Source organism: Pezoporus wallicus, unplaced genomic scaffold (genome assembly GCF_028554395.1).
Source record: "Pezoporus wallicus isolate ANWC-B61680 ecotype Strahan unplaced genomic scaffold, APGP_CSIRO_Pwel_v1 contig_8490, whole genome shotgun sequence".
Classification (NCBI taxonomy): domain Eukaryota; kingdom Metazoa; phylum Chordata; class Aves; order Psittaciformes; family Psittacidae; genus Pezoporus; species Pezoporus wallicus.
Genome location: NW_026642793.1, coordinates 1 through 20,259, shown reverse-complemented (window position 1 = coordinate 20,259; position 20,259 = coordinate 1).

The window sequence follows — 20,259 nt, the reverse complement described above, 5'->3', positions numbered from 1 at the left end:
ACAAAATTACTGCTGTATGAAATACTGTAAGTTAATATTACGGAAGACTTGTTTTGAAATGTTATACATGCATGTGTCCTATATCTGCATATAGCTCTGTGAAGATCAGGGCTATGCTAAGGGGAAGTTCAGTAAGACCTCTTTTTATGTATCTTGATGGCCCCTTATTGCTTCCAAAAATACTTTTTCTGTGACTTCAGATTCACTTCTTAGTCAGTTTATGAAAGACCTGTGTTGAAAACAAATGCTTCTGAGGATTTTTTTGTGGTTGTTTCTGAGCTTTACTCCAAATATTTTGATATCCTCGAATCTTCCTGAAGAGCTAAACTTACCAAATAGTTACTCAAAACCAGGTCAGTAATTAGATGCTTGTGGAGAACTTAAGTCATAGTTGACCCATGTTAGGTTAGACCTGAAGTTGGTGAGAAGGGAGAGTTCTTACTTCTATGGCATATGGGAGCTATGACTATGCGAAGAGGGGAGTTTTGGATCTGCAGCCATTTCTGCCAACACTCCAGAGTCCTGAAAGGTTGGCATTGAAACACCTGCAAGAGTTGTTCAGGGTTTCTCAGCTAGGAATTCTCTCCTATGACTGTTGATTAGAAGTTCCCATTGTCATTGCTTTTTACTGTTTAAGCTCATAGGTGAGTAAATTCAGGTTACTAATCTATCCTTAATTTCTCTTCTTGTTCGTGGCTTGCTCCTTCTGCTGTTGCCTCTTTAATATTCTAATTTGTGCCTTTACTTAAGGAAAGAAATTGGGCAGCTCTTAACACCATGAACTGTTTCTTTCTATATATTTTGATTTTATGTTCTTTCGCCACAGACCTTCATGCTTCACTTCACTGTACTCCCCCTCTGTTTTAGATTTTATGTGCTCTTGGAAAAGAATATGCCATAGTTTCAATTCTCATGGAAAATACTACATTAATATTCAGTAAAATGAGTAATTCACATATGTAGAAATAGATGGAAATGATCAGGCAGATTGCTGTACACCACTTTAGCTCTTGCATAGTGCTAAAATCTGGAAGGATCTTTTTCTGGACTTGAAGCTGAAAATACAAGCTGTGAAACTTCAGACCTTCTAGAACATGAAGACAGCTGTAAAAACAAGTGGAAAAGACTGTAGGAAAAGATAACAAAAAAATGATAGCTGTTTTTAGCCCCAAAGGACTCAAAATTACTTTCTCTGTTCAGTTATATGTGCAAGAATAGCTGTAGGAGTTTCAGAACGCAGTATTTATGCCTACTTAGTATTTGTTCTCAATAGCCCAAGTAAGAAGGTGACTCCAGTGAGGAGTGTTGGTGTTCCTTCACTGTAGCATCTGATCACCCCCGTATTTCAAGATGACTGTGCATGGCCAAGAGCCTCTTTGGACTTGTGCACTTTGCAGGTAATAGAATCATAAAATAGAATCATAGAGTAGTTAGGGTTGGAAAGGACCTTAAGATCATCAAGTTCCAACCCCCCTGCACTTAAACTCTTGACAACTACTGATAGATCTCTTTTCTGGGTTTTTTTAAACCCTTTCTCTTAGACATTCACAGTAGTCCACAAGAGTTTAATTTTTGTAAACTGTTCACTGTCATATTCAAACATTCATTCTCTGAGTAATTAACTTTTCTTTCTTGGAGTTTAAGGTCTTGAATCAGCAAAACACTAACATTGATCATTCAAGTAAATTGAGCTTAAATTATCTCTGATTTGTTGATTTTATGTTTTGGGTCACAGTGATGTGCTGGCTTTGTGGATCTATGTGGTAAGGGGGGCTTCTCACAGAAGATAGCAACTGATTTGTAAAGACTTGCCAGCTCTGGCCAAACCAGCAAGACTAGTGTCACTGAAGTATGAGGATGAGCAGAGGCACAAGTTGATAGTGATTTCCACAGCAATTTAAAAATGTGTGCAAAGTATGGAGGAATGGTGGAGGTGGATGTATTTCCCTGAAGGGTGTGATGAGGAGGCAGTGTTTTATGAAGGGCAGAACACATCAGAGTGCTGTTGACAGAACTTGGATCAGATGATTGCTACCGTTCCTGCAGAGACTTTGTTAGTAACTCCTGGTCTATCTTGTGGAATCTTTGCCTCTGCTTACTTCAGTTTTACTTTTGTAGCCTAGTTGGAAGAAGCCAAGGTGAATATATACAAGGGTGAGATGTGGTACTGATTTATTTAAGTATCTAAATAATAAACCAGTGTAACAACTTGTGGTTGCTGTCTGAACTATTAGGCCTACCTTTTGTTTTATTGGTCTTTGAGGTCACTGAAATGGTCAGTATGCAGCCAGGTAGATGTGTTAGCCGTACTGTGGCCTCACTAAGCTTAAGCAAAATAAGCTCTAAAGCATTCTCCTTGATCCTTTGAATTCTTGTATAGAAAATTCCAGGGATGCCTGTTAAGCATAGTTAAAGATGCATTCACTTGATTATGCTACAGTGATGTTCCCAAGCTGTTCAAGCAGTGTCACTGCTCTAAGTAAAAATCAAGTATAGACATAGAAAAGATGCTATCATACATGAGTAGTGTAGTGAAGAAGCTGCTCACTTGGTGTTAGGCTTTCTCCCAGGCTGCTGCTTTAGCATGTATAAGAAGTGATATTGAGAGTCATTCAGAATGCTAGCAGAGTAACCTGGGAGTCAAGCCTGAATGGGCTGAAGTAGGTTAAGTACTGGCTCATGAAGTTAATTTAGATTGTGTTCTCTAAATAGTAAGCATGTTGTTTTAAATAGTTTTGAGATGCTTATGTGAAGCTTGTCTCCTACAGCCCCCTGGCAAAATGGGATCAAACAGGTTATTTGGGGTAGATGTGTTTTCTGCTTGTGGATACACTGAAGTCAGCAAATGCTGTCCTCTACCTGGCACACTACACTTGTGTAGTGTGGCTGGGGGAAGATACTTAATACAGTTGTAAGTATTAAACATGAGGGTTCTTGCAAGAGTGTAAGAAGATGTACTACAGCATCTCTGGGTCAGAATATAGGTCTGATTTTTATTTTTTTTTCTTCTACCTGTGGATGACACTTTGCAGTTCAGTGATGCATTCATGTGTGGTGTTGCTTCTCAGATAAAATAGATGATAGATGCCCTTGCACTGTGTGAGGGTATCTTCTGCTTCAGGATGCCCTTGGCTTCTGGAATACGATTTGCAGAAAATGCAGATCAGCTATATGTAGTGAGGAATTGGACTGGGTTTGATTTGGATCATTAAAATTGTAGAACTATATATATGCAACACTAGTCAATCTACTAGTAGTTTACGTTTGTGTAAGATTAAGAACCAAAAAGAACAGCTATGAATGAAGCAGTTGAGCTAGGGAAGGAATTTTGATTCTTGTTTGAAAAGTTAATACCTATTCCTTTGGGAACCTTTAACTTCACATTTGAAAAGTAGAGGTAATCCTGGGTTACCTTTGCTTTGAAACACAGTTCTGGGGCCTTTTTATTTTCTTTTTCTTTTCTATTTCCCGTGGTAGTAATTTCTCTAAGTGATCATAAACCAAAAAAGCGGAAGATAACACGTATTTCACAAAGGCATGAAGTAATTCAAGCACAATGGTCAATGGCCTTATTAAGAGGAAGGGAGCTGGGTAGCAAAGTTGTTCAGCTGAGTAAATCAGTGGTTTGAATCTACTTTATGTAATTCAAGGCATAAACTTAATTTATAGCTGAAAAGAAATAGTCATCAATGGACCTCAAGGAAAATGTCTTTACTGCTCACCTGTGTAATGTACCCCTGCATGCAAGAGGCCAAAGACTGGTATTTCCAAAGTGTAAGTGCCTCTTTCTTTCAGGGCAGCCTTATGACTTGGAGAATAAGTGTCTGAATGGAAAGTGAATGTAGCAGAACACTTTTCTAAGGTTTTCTTGTAAGTTTTAGTGTAGTGAAAATAAACTACTGCTATGCCCACAGGATTTTGAATAGTGAGGTGCAAGTCAGCTTTAGTCTGCTGGGGGTTGGTCAAGCTATTGTATTTATACATTTCAAGTTGGTTTTAGGAGCTAGAGAACTGCTAAGATTGGGAGAAATTCCTCTTTGGAGAGGAGCAGGTATGTGTGAAGTTCACAGAATACCAGTTGGAAGGGGACCTCAAGGATTATCTGGTCCAGCCTTTCTTGGCAAAGCGTGACCTAAGAGTAGATGTCCCAGCACCCTGTCCAGCTGAATCTTAAGTGTGCAGTGCTGGGGAATCCAGCACTTCCCTGGGGAGATTATTCTAACTGTTGAATGTGCTCATTGTGAAAAATTCTCTTGTGTGCAGTTGGAATATCCCCAGGAGTAGCTTGTACCCATCACCCCTCATCTTTCCCCCTCCGTCTTCTTTGTTGAAAGTTTCTTGAGATGCCTACTCTTCTATTGCCTTTCCACAAAGGAAACACTTCTTGAGCAAACATCAGTGATGGCCAGTGATAGTCCCAGCACTGCTGTCATTGGTGACATAGCACAGGTGTTCTTGAACTCTTTGTACTTGTCTCTGTGTAAGATGTCTAGTAAATTTCCAAGTATTTTGACTTGAATTGTAGGTTAAATTGGCTTTGAAGTTGAGCAGTGTGCATCTACTCTGTAGTGTGATTAAGCCTTCCATGTACTCAAACTAAATGAAAAATAACATACAGCAGTTTGACTTGAAGTTTATATGAGTGACTATTGACATCTGGCTTACTAGCTATAAAAACCAATTGTGGAAATCATGGGTGAGTAAAGATTTTTTTTAATTCATCCTATCTCAATCTCTGTTGATGCATGATTACTTTGCACAGTATATATTTTTCTAGTATTTAGTCCACTGTAGCCTTTTAAATGCCTTCGGGAATGTGGTTTTCTTAGAGATAAAGACCCTTTTGTGGGAAGCAAAAGCAGTTTTAATTAAGCTGTAAAGTTCATTCAGACTTGCTTAAGATAGTGGCATGTACTTTTGCATCTCTTTCTTACTGTCATGACTGTATTTTATAGAAATAAAACTTTTAAATAAAGCTACTGGTCCTCTGGCTAATGAAGACATACGAGCTCTTAGTCTCTATTTGAAAGCCACTTATGCAGGAGTGGGAGGAGGGATAGCAGATATTAAGCCATGGTGCCTAGAGACTAGGAGTCTGTATCCTGTTCCTCGTTTCTGTTTTGTGATGTTAGGGATGATTGTGCTTTTGGCCTGGAATACTTCTTCATGAGAGTTAGAGGAGACACACATCAGCAGTAGTTTTTGCTGTGAGAAATAATAGCCAAGGGCTTCTTGCAGAGCTTCCTGAAGACTTGAGTAGGACCAGCTAAAGCGTTCAGCAGTATCTCCATCTCCTTTTCCAGTCAAACACTGGCCTTGAACACCACACACACTCGCACACACCCCAACAACACAACTTTATTTCATGCTGTTATAAATCAGTAGGGAAGAGGTGTCTAGTTCAAGTGGTATTCTCCTTCTCAAACAAGCAAAACAGGCGGTAACTTGACACAGAAAAGTCAATGCTGATTTCTGACTTCAGGAAAGCAAGTCATTCCCAGTGCTAGCTCTGTGCTTCCACTTGTGGTGTGATATGTTGGGCTTGTTGAACTAGGAATTTGTTCCTATATTTGAATTATTGGGAGTTTAAATATATCTGTACTTTGTTAGCATTCTAAACTTTTTAATTGTATGTAGCATCTACTGCTTGTTTCTTGCACTGTCTGTTATTTGTCTAGGAACTTGCTTAAATAGCAATATTTTCAGGGAGATGTTAAACTATTTTAATGAAGCATGCATTTGTGGTATAAGTAGTTCAGTTCAGTTTAAAGACAGCTTTTTAGCCTTGTTAGAAATCTGTGTTTTCCACTGGGCTTTATGTTGCTATCTTACAATCAGTTAGGAGTTTGAATTTTGTCATTGCAGGCATGGCTTTATTGCTCTTTCTTTCTTCTAAACCTAAATAGATGAACTGCTCATCTGTTGTGTGAAAGTAATGTAGGAAGTCTTTCATTTTTTTCTGTTTCAGGAGTGACTTTGTTAACATCAGTTGGATGGCGTATCTATAATTACATAGTTCTTAACACTGTGGTGTTTGAAAACTGGTATTTGTTTTCTATAAGCAAGATTAACCCAATCCCTTTGCAGATGTTTTTTTTCATGTGAAATGATTGAAAATCTTGAGGGTTTTATAAAATAAGGGTGTTAGGCTTGACTAACACAGCAACATAACACTAAGTTTTAAGTTCAGACACTATACCAGGTGGAATCAGAATTACTCTTGTACAAAGGGCTGTGTCATTCACCAAAATGTGTGTAGCAATTTGCCTAAAGGCAATTTTTGTGCCATGACTAACTTTAAAGGGCAGGTTGGGGAGCAACTGTTGGGAGCTTTTATTGTTGATGGGGATGTTCGGTGACTTAAGTGTGCTTTTAAGTTCCATAGTGTGGTGCTATGAATTGTGGCAGTGAGAAGAGTCTGGGTTCCTAGAACGAAGTAAGGTTAGATTATGCCATTCTTTAAGTTGTAGGTAAATATTGTGGAAACCTTTCCAAAACTTGAATAGGAGTCAAGCCAGGTTATAACTTAATTTCGTGTTGAATCGTATAAGGCTTAGGATATCAAACACTATGATGTATAGCTGCTGACTTGTCTGAGCTTTTCATGTGAAACTTGAGGGCTTTATCCAAGTGCGTAAGAGTAATGTGTAACTCAGCTCAAAATGGAAAAGAAAAAATGCTGTGTATTTGTCAGGGATGCTGTCCTGTGAAATTAACTTTCTTTTTGGACAGTTTGTGAGCCCTTATGTTTGCAATACATGTAGTTGATTGTGTAAGCTGTAAGGGCTTCCTGGAAGAACAATGATAACATAAAGGTGCACTTATTACAAAAACAAGATGTAGGAGACTTTAGTGGCAGACTGGGGTTGATGAGTTTGGATCCTGTTGGCTTGATGATACATGTTAAGTCCAACAAATTAAACTGGGAAGGACGCCTGGTTCTCCAAGCTTTCACCATTTCCTCTTTTCCTTAAAAAAGAAGAGTGATTTTTTTCCATAAAGCAGCAGCATCACTGTCAGCAGTTAATGTTTGCAGTATTAATTTCTCAAACTTTACAGTTCCAGTTCTGCAGTTGAATACAGCTGGGAAAAAAAGGGCATCCTTAACAGAAAAACACATGTTGAAACTACTTCTTGTCAACTTCCTCTGAATTATTTTTGAATCTGGGATATAATTGAGACTGAGACTCCCTCTGTTCAACAAAGTGCTTATTGGGAACTTGAGTTTGTTTCCAAAAAGCTCTGTACAGAGGGAATGTTAAACTGTATCTTTCCTTGTTCTGAATTACAGGTCCTCTTTCATCACTTGCTTTTGTTTTCCTCTGTTTATCTTATTGCATGGATGATGTGCTAACTGTAAAACACTTCATCCTTTTCACATCCACTCTTGTGTAATTTTAAGCTTGGGTTCTAGAAATACTTGAATTCTTATGTTGGTATTTTAATGATATTCTTAAGCAAATACTAACTAGGGTGAAAGGCATTGGTGATAGTGCATTATCCTCTCTGAGGCTGTACTTTCCCGTGATCATCCTGTAGCATGTTAGTGCTGTCCGGCCATTTAGTCTGCTTTGAAATTATGGAGGTTTTGGTTATAGAAACCACTTCAGTGTTTGTTTTTCTCCTTCCCCACTCCCCTCCCCTTGCTACCCCTGTGGTTTGAGTTTTGTATGAGGAGGACTCAGAGGAAGGGCAGCTGAATTCCTTTTCCTCTTCCAAATACAATGGTGATTACAATGTCTGTATGAAACAGGCATTATTTTGGTATGAATGTTTTGTCTCAAAGCAGGTGAGTCATTCCCTGACTGCCAGGCTTCAGAATATGACAGTCCTGAAGAACTTTCCATGTGAGGAAGCAATAATGGGTTTGTAGGATAGCAAATGACTAGTGGATACTTAATGTCCTGCTTCTGCTAAGCTTTAGTATTTGACAGGTATTTTGTCTTTTAGTGGGACAGTTTAGAGAAATGTTTTCTACCCAGCTTATAATTTGACCTAATATATGAAGCGTTAAAATGCCAACTTTTTATATCATAGTATAGTATCAATGTGGAGTGCTTTCATGGGGTGACCTGCTGAGGGTTTTTTTGCTACTTAATTCTTGTGAGTTTATTCTAGGGCAGCAAATATTAATCTATTTAATCTATTAATATTTAATAGTATTCTGTTATTATTGATCTATTATTAATAATAAATTTAATAATTTAACTATTTACTATGATTTAGGACACAAGTGATATATTTTCCCTGTATTGGTGTGCATATAACACTAGCTTCATACTTGATTTAGAAGTATCCTTGATATATTAAAGATCACTTTAAACTTGCAGTAGTTAAAGTCCCCTAATTATTTTTGAGATATTAATTTCAGCTTGCTTTAGCTTAGCTTACTTTAAAAGTATGACAAATAGTTCAGCAAGCCAGAAGCTTCCAATTGGCAGTATTGGGCTTCTTTTGAGTAGCCTGGGGTGCTTAATCATCAGGTCTCACACATTCTATTAAATGGGAGAGCCCTGCCTGTAGCACACTTAATGGCTCTGCTGAATACAAAATGGTCGTCTGAATCTGTGCTGATTCAATGCATCTGATGATGCTCTGTGGCTGGTATAAAACTGGTAAAATTCCTTGATAGTCTTCTGTTGCTGATCAAGCTCTTTGACACCGAAGTGTTGATTTTTGGTAACTTTTCCCAGAAATTGCCATTCTGGGAAGAAAAGACCTTTCCAAAATATGTCTAGGTGTCTTAGAGCAAAACCAGAAAGTCTTTCCTGAGAGCTTTAGGGCACGTTTGAGGCTTGTGTAGTCTCAGATGTTCAGGAGCAAGTGTTGATACCAATGACAGGTCTTTCAGGCAGGACCAGCAGGTGCTGTCCCAATGTCTTCAGCCTCTACCAGGCTTGAATTTCAACCTACTCTCAATTTTCTAATCCTGTTGTAGTAAGCAGACCCAGTTAACTGAGAGTTTTACTATGGTGTCAGTGCAGATACCTGAGGATGCATTTCACTTTGCTAAGCTGCTGGAGGTAATGCAGTAGGTCTTGGATCTAATGCTTTTACTTTTTCCTGCCATGAACAATATGAATTACTTAGGTAGTTAAAAACAAAAGGGGAGATTGCTGTCCATCAGGGCTCCATTTCAGATGCATTGGAGCTTGGATAATCCACATCTTGCATAATTTCCCTCTTCATTATGAGGAAAAAGATCCTAATTGCTAATTAATGAACTCCTTAACTTGTTAGAAATAGCTCTTCAGGTTGAGCAATATTAGAGGGGAACGTTTTTCCTAATCTTGTTCCTTAAATAGCTTTGCTGTCAAGAACAGATCTAAGTTTTCTGTACTGAAATGTAGCTGATAACCATGTTCCAAACCAGAGTTGTGCAGGTTAAAAAGCTTTAAAGAAGTGGCCTTGTAGGGTTTTTGTTTTTTTTTTCTAACCACTGAAGAGTATTTTCTTGACCTAGGTATTTTTTCAAAGACAGATAACTTGTTCTTACCTTGAACATTTCCTGAATGTCTGATGGCTTGACCCATGGTTTGGAGAGCCTTTAGTCTCTGCCTCCCTCACTGTTGAATTTGGATGCTATTCTACCCAGCTCTGTTCTAGAACTAAACAAAAAGTGTAGGTACTTGAACTTGAAATGCCCCTTCAGTAACAGGCTTTGAGAAAGCAAATACAGGCTTTGAGAAAGCAAATGTTCCTGTAGGCACATCACCCTTCTTCTAGGGTGCATCTTACGTGGTACAAATCTAAAGTATGGAACTGTTCCACTGGGAATCAACATTTTTGTCAAATGGCAGTTAAGCATCATTACAAAACCCATGTCTGTTTATTGGGAATTGGCAAGCCAGCATGATGTCTCCTGACTAATTCCACATGGCCTAAAAGCTTTTTCCTCCGAAGCGTTGCCAGCTTTCCCCATCACTGGATATGTGTGTGCCTGCATGTGCTTATGTTTTATAAGGATGTTGTGGACTATTACTTTGTTGCTGTAAGCTCTCTTTCTTTTGGAGAGGACAACAGAACTGAATGTTGGAAGCAGGAGTCATTCTTTTTATATTGCTGTTTGTGAGACAAGTAGGATGCATGGCACAGTCAGCAATCAGATGATGGTGGCAAAAGGGAGAAAACTCGCCCAAAGTTCTGTTCCCAGACAGAATTTGGGAATATCTTCTTTACCTGTGTCAGCAGCTTGACAATCTCAAAGTTAGTGCCTTAAATCTATAGGTTAAAAAAACCCATACTTTGTACTTCAGGAAGGGATGCTGGTATTTGATGGGGGGAAGGAAGAATGTCTTCTACTGCCTTTTTAGCTTATGCTCAAGGTCTATGAATAGCTCTCAATGCCTGTCTCTCCCAATTATTACTTCCCCAAGCAGTCCTATTTATAAAGCTGATGCTCTTGAGCCAGCCTTTGGTTTCAGATGGCTTTTTAAACATAAATGATATTTCCTCTTCAGGTATGAGTCTACTAATACATGCAGGATCTTCTACCTTGCGAGTTCCTTGTACACCTGTGAAATAACTTCACTTTAGAGCCTTGTTCTCCTGAGTCTTGACAAAAGCAGTTGCCAGTCATACAGAGCAAATATGCTGCCATATTCACTGCAGCTGGTAGTGGCAATGTGAGGTGTTTCTCTGTCCCAGTCAGAGTACCACAGTAACTTGTGGGAGTAGCGAGAACTGTGACCTAAATAGGAAAGAGATTCAAACTAGTGCTACAACATATTGTCTGCAGAGCATAATGAATGACAGGTTTGGGACACTTTGAATTTCTCCTCTGTTTATTTAAAAATAAGACCTTTTTTGTTTTGATATCTTACAGGAAATACTGCAAACAGTACTGCTTGGCTGCTGTCATGCTTGGTGTTTTCTTTCTCTTGTGGTAAAGTCCTTCCCTTCTTACGAAACAGACCTCGTATTGTGCATTTCGTAGGGGATCATTTATCTATACCCATTCAGAGTAGGGGTCAGGTCTATAGTTTTATGATGATGATATGGTTTGTAATGCATATTAGTAGTTTTACCTTTAAGTTGCAGCAGAATTAACGTGATCCTTGAAGTTCATGCTTGGAAACTGTAAACCTGAGGATTATAGAGAAGAAAACAATGAGGAATGGCAGGATGTTGAAATGCGTTGTTAGCAAAGTCATATTTGTAATAACCTCTAATCTGTAAGAAGAAACCTCAGTGGAACTGTTGGTGAACTATGAACGCTGTTGTGAACACTCCCCTTCTGCACATCAATTCCAGACCAGTTGTATTTAAATTCTTCAATGTGATTAGTATTTACTGGGACTTTTTTCCTCTCTGAAATGGCTTTGTGTACATAGAGTAAGGCATAGAATGTCCTTTCCCTAACAACTAAGGTAGAGGGCTTGATTATTACCAATTTGTCTAAAAAGTGTTGTTTTATTAAAAAGTAAATTGTAGTGGTTTTGTTTTACTTAAGCTTGAATTTCAGGTGTTAGAAACCTGAAAACCACTAAGCAAGGTATTCTGGATTGTTTCTCAGAGTTGAGCATGCATGATGCCTTTTCTCTCCCCTTTTATGTTTTGGTTTAATTTTTTTTTAATCTCCTTTAGGAAGCTCATTGATAACTAAAACCACTAGTTACTAGTTGTTTCGTTTTGGTTTTATTGTCTTGGTCTACTCCATGCAGAAAACTTATGACAGTTTCCTTTTATATGAATGGAAACATTGTTCAGATAAAGAAGTCTTGCCTAGGAGTGCTAATCTCACATAGGCGGTTTAAATATTGACTCCTTGTTATTTTTCCATATTTGAAATACAGCTCTCAGAATAGTTGAATTTGTACCAGGCTGCTTCCACCCTTCACTGACCAACTTGTGCTTGAAATAATTTGCAATCTATTCAAAAATACTCAGATTTATGGTAAGCTTGTTCTTGTGTAACACTCCCCACCCAAGTAGTTTCTCTTCTGCATCCTTCTCGGTTAGTCTTAAATATTGTAGAAACATCAAAATCTCCCAGAAAGTAATAGCTGTCAGATGTATAGCCAAGCTTAAGTCCCTTGGTGAAAGAGTTTCTATAGGTTCCCAGGCTTCAACTTGTTATAAAAGGCAAGTGAATAAAGCAGAAGTTGATATGTGTCCTCAACATAAAAAGGATGTAGAACTGTTGGAGAAGTCCAGAGGAGGGCCATGAGGATGATCAGGGGACTGGAACACCTCCCATATGAAGATAAGCTCAGAAAGCTGGGTCTGTTCAGCCTAGAGAAGAGAAGGCTGCATGGAGTCTTCCAGTATCTGAAGGGGGCCTATAAGGATGCTGGGGAGGGGACCCTTCATTAGGGACTGTAGTGATAGGGCAAGGGGGTAATAGGTTAAAACTTAAACAAGGGAAGTTTAGATTAGATATAAGGAAGAAGTTCTTTACTGTAAGGGTGGTGAGGCACTGGAATGGGTTGCCTAGGGAAGTTGTGAATGCTCCATCCCTGGCAGTGTTCAAGACCAGGTTGGACAGAGCCTTGGGTGAGATGGTTTAGTGTGAGGTGTCCCTGCCCATGGCAGGGGGTTGGAACTGGGTGATCTTAAGGTCCTTTCCAACCCTGACTATTCTATGATTCTGTGCTTTGTTTATCTTTACGATTAGCATGTGAGCACTGACTACCAAAGGTTTTAACTGAAACTGGATTTTATTGCTAGTTCCCAACATGGTTTGCCTGTTAGGTGTGCCTGTTAGGAAACTGGTGTGAAAAATAAGGTTGTGAGAGTGCTTGCGTAAACTTGCTAATGGCTGATTGTATCAGTGGTCCTTCCTTGAGTGTGTTCACTGGAGCTGGTTCCTCTAGCTCTTTATTTCTCATTGATGCCTCCACAGTATGTACATTTAGAGACCAGTTACTGTGTGGATTGTCCATATCCCAGTTCTAAGTAAACCAGGTTCTTAAGTAACCTTTCTATGAACCTTTCCTACCTCTGACTCCTTTCTTCAAATACCACAACTTTTTTCTGCTTTGGGTCTGCTTTTGCTTTATTCTGTCTCCTTTTACGGCTGTATTGTGTTGGTAACTGCAGTCACTTGTTATTCTTGTCCTACTCTGACCCTTCCAAGTGATGAATTCCTCATGATGCAGTTTGATAGTATGATCTTGTTCTTTTCTATAAATGTGCCCATGATATCATTTCAGTCAAGCTCTTACACTCCAGCCTTCCCTTATGTGGCTGGTGCCACTCAACTTTTAACTAGTGAAGTGCATTAGCATGATGTACTTTTTTGGGCATTTTTCCCACTCTTTTTAAACCAGTCTTCAGATGCATTGTCTATAGATGGCCACCTCCATCTCTGTGCAGTTATGTGTGCTGATTAGGTCTCAAGTCTGTATTGGGTTCTTGGTGTTGCTGCACTATGTCTGGCAAAAGTAATGTATGATAATTTAGCTGAGATAGCATAAGAGAGCAGGTTTGTGTGCCACACTGAGCTGAATATGCCAGTGCTGTTAAATACATGAAACCAGAAGACCTATAGTTCCTGTAAAACTATCTGGTCATTATGACCACTGGATGGGTGTTGAGGGAAGTGTTTAAAAAACAATTATTCTCCATTGGACTTGCTTTTCTGCGTTTGTAGAGTATGCAATGGAGGTGCAATGCTTAGTTTATTTTTTTAGGCAGCTAAAGTTTGTTATTATGGTTTTTAATATAGAGTATATTGCATTTTTATGCCAAGCACTGTGTTAATAGTGTGGTTTTGAAGAGCTAACCCTTTTCCTTTCGGGATAAGGCATAACTTCCAAGGCTAGTTGTGTCATGCTGTTACGAGCCTCCTTGGACTGAAGTCTGCCTTGACTATCTTGCTTATGCAAAAGTGTTTTAAGCTGTTTTGATTATGTTGAGAAGGACAAGGAGAATATGTTGAATTGCAATGAATTGCTGTGCTGAGCAGGGTGTGTGATCTCTTGAGCTCCAAGGGGATGAAGATGTGCAAGGGCTGAGTTTTTTTCTGTGTAACTGTATTCTGGTTTAGGTCTGTCTTTGGACAGCAGAAATAGGCATATGCAAGAAAACCAAACCAGCACCAGTAATTCAGATACGGTTCAGACGCTTTTAAACTTCAAGTCTCCACCCAAGAAACTTCCTGTGAGATCAGTAGACACAGAAAGAAGGTAAGGAGGTCCTAGATTTTAGCTGGATTAGTGCAGAAAACTCATCTTCTGTGGGGGTTTCGATGTTCAGAAGGACTTTCTGAATTCAGTGATATGTAAACATACTAGAGAAAATAAGTTTCTTCAAACTTTTATCTGTAAGACTGCTTTAGTATAATTGACTGCTATGGATTTTATGTGAAAGACCAAAACTAGCTTACAATAAATGCAGCTGCAGTCCTGATGTGGAATGAGGGTTTGTTGCTAAAATTACAAGGGCGAAGACTTTCGTGTATGTGTGGAAGGGAATTTCCATTTTAAAATGAGAATTGCAAAAAGTAAGGGGAATATTCTTCAACAGAAGAATTATTTAGCAGCAGATAGTATCAAGAAGGCCTCTAAAGTTTGGGGGCTTTTTGGTGTGGTGGGAGAGAGTGGCAGGAAGGATACCCAATGCCTTGGGTTAGGATTTTGAGTGTTTCTGGAATTCATATGGGGATTTCCAGTAATCAAGTGGTCAGATGAATGAGGTTTCTACAGCGCATTTTGAAGCAAAGGCTTCAGTAATTTTTATTAAATTAAAAATTAAGAAATTCTTCAGGGTAGACGTTGATGTAGTCTTTTTCCACACAAGTCGATATAAAAGAAAATGAAGAGGATAGGTGAGGCTCCAGTTTTCTATCCTGTCCAAAAGTTTGGAGTTGTCCACTCTTCTGTGCAAACAAAAGACCAAAAGTGAATGACTTTAGCATGCTTTTCTTTAGGTCCTGGAGTCTTTTGTTTTCTTAGTTCTTGAGTAAGTCATCTATACACCTTTCATGTGTGTATAGCAGAAGGAGCCGGTTTCAGATTTGCTTTTCAGAGATCAAGATAAAAACTTTAAGATGAAAAATACTGCTTGTATTAAGAATCATAGAACAGTTAGGGTTGGAAAGGGCCTTAAGATCATCCAGTTCCAACCCCCGTGCCATGGGCAGGGACACCTCACACTAAACCATCTCACCCAAGGCTCTGTCCAGCCTGGCCTTGAACACCGCCAGGAACGGAGCATTCACAACTTTCCTGGGTAACCCATTCCAGTGCCTCACCACCCTTACAGTAAAGAACTTCTTCCTTATATCTAATTTAAACTTCCCGTGTTTAAGTCTTAACCTATTACCCCTTGTCACTACAGTCCCTAATGAAGAGTCCCTCCCCAGCATCCCTATAGCCCCCCTTCAGATACTGGAAGGCTGCTATGAGGTCTCCACACAGCCTTCTCTTCTCCAGGCTGAACAGCCCCAACTTGCTCAGCCTATCTTCATACAGGAGGTGCTCCAGTCCCACAAGATGAAATTAAGACTTGTGTCTTGTTTTAGTACCAGGAGGCATTGCAGCTTTTTTCTAGGTGAGTAGCTGTTGTCATGGTTATAGTTTCTCTGCGCTGTTCCCAGTATTGGAGCTCACCACAGATTTTGAGGTTGCTTTGCCACGTGAACACATCTGCTGTGTTGTGTGTCTGACTTTCAGGCAAATACTTTGATCAGGCATCACCTGTCTAGTTTAAATATGCAATTAAATAGTTCAAGTAAATATTTGCATTAGCTAGCAAATAAGATGGTACCTAGGAGGGTAGGTCTGTTGTAATAATGAAGTGATGGAGAACAAAATGCAGCTCTTGAATAGGACTTCTTAACTCGGAAGTGCAGTAGGAAGGTAGTGTGAGATTAAATAAAACTTCTAGTAGAAGTCATCAGCAGGATTAGTATATAGGTCTTTCTGTATTAAGCTTAGTTTTGCTAGGTTGAAAGATGTATCTTGCCGACTGTGTTTTTGATAACCGCAATGACTAAACTGGTACTTGGACTTTTAACAGTAAAACTGCAAAAATGCAGAGAGCTTGTATTATCCTGAGCTTTTTGGAGTCTCAACTATAACAACATCATCCTGTATGAAACGTAAGCCTCAGTAGCTTTCCATTTATACTTTGTTTCAAGTTGCAGTACTGGTATGACACACTTCATCCACCTCACAGCCTTTGTTTTAAGAATCTTGAACTTGCAGTGATTAAAAGCACTAACTTACCTTGTTCAGTGCTCCTTGAATTAACTGTTCCATCAATCTGGATGTTTGCTTAATAGAACTTCCAGTTTAACTGCCTTCACAAAGCTTTGAGAAAACAAAAGCATCCTCAGTTCTTAAAGTGGAACTGTTTCTGCTTGTTCCAACTGCATACTAAGCAGCTAACACTAGGGTTCCATGTACTGTTAACTTCATTATTAATGTGGCAAGCTTCTAAACTTCAACCAAATGTCTAATTCCAATATAAATTTCATATAAAACCTAATAAACTTAACTAAACAATTTAAATGAATGTTTTGTTAAATGTAGCTAACACAGGTTTTTTTTTGAGCTAACCTTGCCAGTTCATTTTAATTTTTCATCCAAAATCCTTTCTTCTGGGCATTATAAAGAAGGATGATGGGGAAGCAAAAATGTAAAATACTTCAGAAACTGGGAAAGAAGAGAGGTTCAATTTATTTCACTTTGTTGGAGCTTCTTGAACAAATTTGTTTTCCTCTTGACTTAGGGACCTTTGCTTCCAGCTGTGTGAAAGCCAGGGAAGTAACCTGAACTTTAGTTGAATTGTGCTTAAGTAATGCAAGGTATAGAGAATATCTTTAGACTGTCACACATCTTTACTCTGTAGTAGGGAAACACTGGTTTTAATTTGAAGGCAGCACTTACATTCTTTCACAGTAATTATTTAGCACTATCAACCAAACTTGATCTTTAAAAATGTGTTTTTCTCTTAATCATACCGTAAGTCTGACAACTCTATTTTAAATGAATGAGTTGTAGCAAGGCCTCACTTATATAGGAAGGAGGTGAGGCTTGCCTATGTAACACAGTTACCAAGTGAGGAAGGATGTGAGTTTTGAAGGACTGGCTGTTATAGAATAGCTGAATACAGACACTGAGTGCCATTTTCCAGTTTTCCCTCTGCAGGTGCAAACCTTTGATAAAATGGAGAAGGAACATGTCTTAGTATCTCAGGAAGTTCCAAAAAGAGCCTCTTAATCACATAAGGAGAAAGTTAGAATGTGCGTTCTCTAGCACAGATGTGGGTCTGTTTGCTTCTATGATACAATGGGATAAAATGTTGAGTTACATTTTGGAGGCCTGTTAAATTCTTAACTTTTCAGTATTTGCAATACTATTTGCAATACCTTAGCATTCCTGGTATCATTGCATAGTTTGCCTTAATCAGAAACATCAGTGTTGAAATTTTACATGCAGAATTGTGTATTACTGCTTTTTTGTGTAACTGCCCATATCAGTAAAAAGGATTAGCTTTTATTTAATTTCTCAAAGAACAGGGTACTTCTTGCACAGGATTCAGTGCAGCAGGAGAAAAACATGCCGCACATGTCAGCGTAAGGTGTGGAAGGAATGGTAGATCTCACACTTCGGTAGATACTCGGGTCCACATCAGTTCTGGGGTCTGGCTTGGTGTGTTTCTTCTTTTGGATGCTTTAGCACTTCACCAGAGTAACTGGTATCTGCTACAGGTTGTGGGTGTGAGTGTCTTCTTGTCCTTACCCAGGAAGGATGTATGTAGCAGGAGGCTCTAATGCCACACTCTAGTAATACTTGTTTCTAGCTTCCAACCTGCTAAAGTAACTGTCTTGCCTCAGCCTAGCCTGAAAGGTAAAACTAAAACGTGTGTAGCCTATGGGGCCCCTTTTCTCATACAAGGAAGACTAGTTCTTCACAACTCTAATTCCATATGCGATTGCTCGGGCCACCAAATCTATGCTTTATGAACACAGAATTTAATAGAGCCTCTAAGACCAAGAGTCGAGCAATTTAAGCCCTGCAGAAAGGGTTTTGCAGATTCCAGGTATTCTTCAGGCTTGGCTGTTGATACTGTATGAAGCTGCTTCTTTTTTCCTTTGTCTAGTTATGTTTTAACTGTCTTGACTTTCAGTTCTGTTTTATGCTGATAGGTATGCTCTTCAGCTGTCTTTTAGACTAATGTATGTGAACAGTAAAAAGCAACAAGGCTTTGTGATCTTTGCAGAATTCAAACGAGAATTCTATGGTATAAATTGGTTATCAGGGGTAAATTCTTCTCAATTTCAGCCAATGCAGGGCAACTCAATTTCAACCAGTGTTAAAACTTGGTTTTTTTGCTTTTTGCTTTTTTTTTTTAAAGATGTATGTTATAAGGGTATTTAGATGGAAATAGTAAGTTAAAAATTAAGTGGTATGAAGTAGTGTTATGATGTATGAGTAGTATCAAAGATCTTAAGATCTTGAAATGTGTTTGACAGGTGCCTTGTGGCTTAACTGTCATGTCCTATTTTGTAGAGTTTCAAGGTTACTTGTAACTACTACAATATGTGCTGAGTGGTAGAAATTGGATGTACTTGAAGCATAGTCAGCATAGAGCCTCACTGGAAATTCTTCCTTAGTGTACAGTAATACAAGTGGTCCAGAGGCTGAGACTCCTGATATGCTTCAAATCTTTTAAATGTAAACTTATTGTACGGCACCTTTTCCTTCCCTCCTTTCAGCTTTTAATTGCAGTTTACTTTTGCATGAGAGCTTGTCTAAGGAGTGTCTTTTGGGACTGTTGTTCATCATGCTTGTTTTAAGGATACTTGCCTGAGAAGATTTCAAGTGATTGTGTACCTGCTGTAAGTGCTCAGTTCATAGTGGTCAGTTTGTTAAGCAGGTAAAAACAGTATTTGGATAGGTTAGCCTTTGTAACTTACATGTGTATTATTACAGAACCAGAAATCATTTTAAGTTGGATATCCAAGGCTTGCTAAAATTGCATATCCCAGAGGAAAAACCTTGCTTTTATGATTTTGTAAAGCTGGTGTACTTGGCACAGAAAGATGTGTTTTCAGGGCATGCAAGTGTGCAGTCAGGTTGGCAAATGGCTCTTAAGCTTGTTAAATTTAAGTATTTCGTGCTTGTGTACTAAGTCAGGTGAATAGGAATGGATTAATGGGATTTAATATAATACAGAGTGTATTCAACTTCTAGTTTCACCTTAAATTTATAGTTAAATAATATATCCACTCTATGTTGAAAAATAGAATCTTCTGCTATTTGTATTCTAAAGTAAGTGATTTTTTTTCCCTGCTATTTGTATTCTAAAGTAAGTGAATTCCTTCTGCTGTTCTCTCTCCTAGGGAGAGGGGACATCTCCTGGAGAGTTCAAATAACTGTGAAGTAAGAATTTCCTGTCCTCTGTTACTGAGCCCAAGCTACTTTAAATGCATAAAGCATAGACTCTAGGTAGTTACATAGCAATTAATGGTCTTAAGTGGCTAGGATATACTGATGAGAATGTAATTGATCCCTAGCTTTTGGAGAGCTATTAAATTCTTTGAGATCCAAACTACTTTCTTGCTACTTTTATCCCTGGAAAAAAAACCTGTTTCCAATTCAGGTTAGCTTGCCACTTCACTGTGGTGTTTCAGCTCTGTTGGGATGGCTTATCCCTGGAAGAATTCAGTTGTTCTAAGGTAAATGAACTCCTCAAGTGAACAGGGTACCTGGATGTCAAGTGTCATGTTTTTTGTTATGTTTTGTAGTAATACAGTCTGATGCAAAACCAATTTGGTTAAACTTCAGGGTGTATTGAGGTCTAGTAAGAATGACTGTTCTTAATTTTTGGCAGTTACGAGTAACCTTGAAACTCTACAAAATAGGACATGACAGTTAAGCCACAGGTTCTTTTGACTGTTTAATGGGGGTAGGAGGAATCCTGTTATGTAAAGGAGTATTTGCAGTACCTGAAGTATGCATCCAGTTCTTAAATCTTAACAACTAAAGACTTTGAATCCCACCTTTGACTTGAATAAAGTACAATACAGACATGTTCAAATGGCCTCCAGATGTTTCTAGTGGATGTAACAGCATGTTCTTGTGAAAACAGAGCAATTGTAGAAAATGGTAAACTACTGGAAATGGTCAAGGAAGCGTGTGTCCATGTCATGTTCCTAGCAGAAGCATTTTATCAAAGTTGATACCACTCCAGTTTAGGAGGAGTTAACACTGAACAAGTTAATGTAAGTGACCTTGTAGGCTAGTTTTGATACGCTTATTCTTACTAGCTTCAGGAGACAGTGATTTATTTGTAGCTGTTTAACAG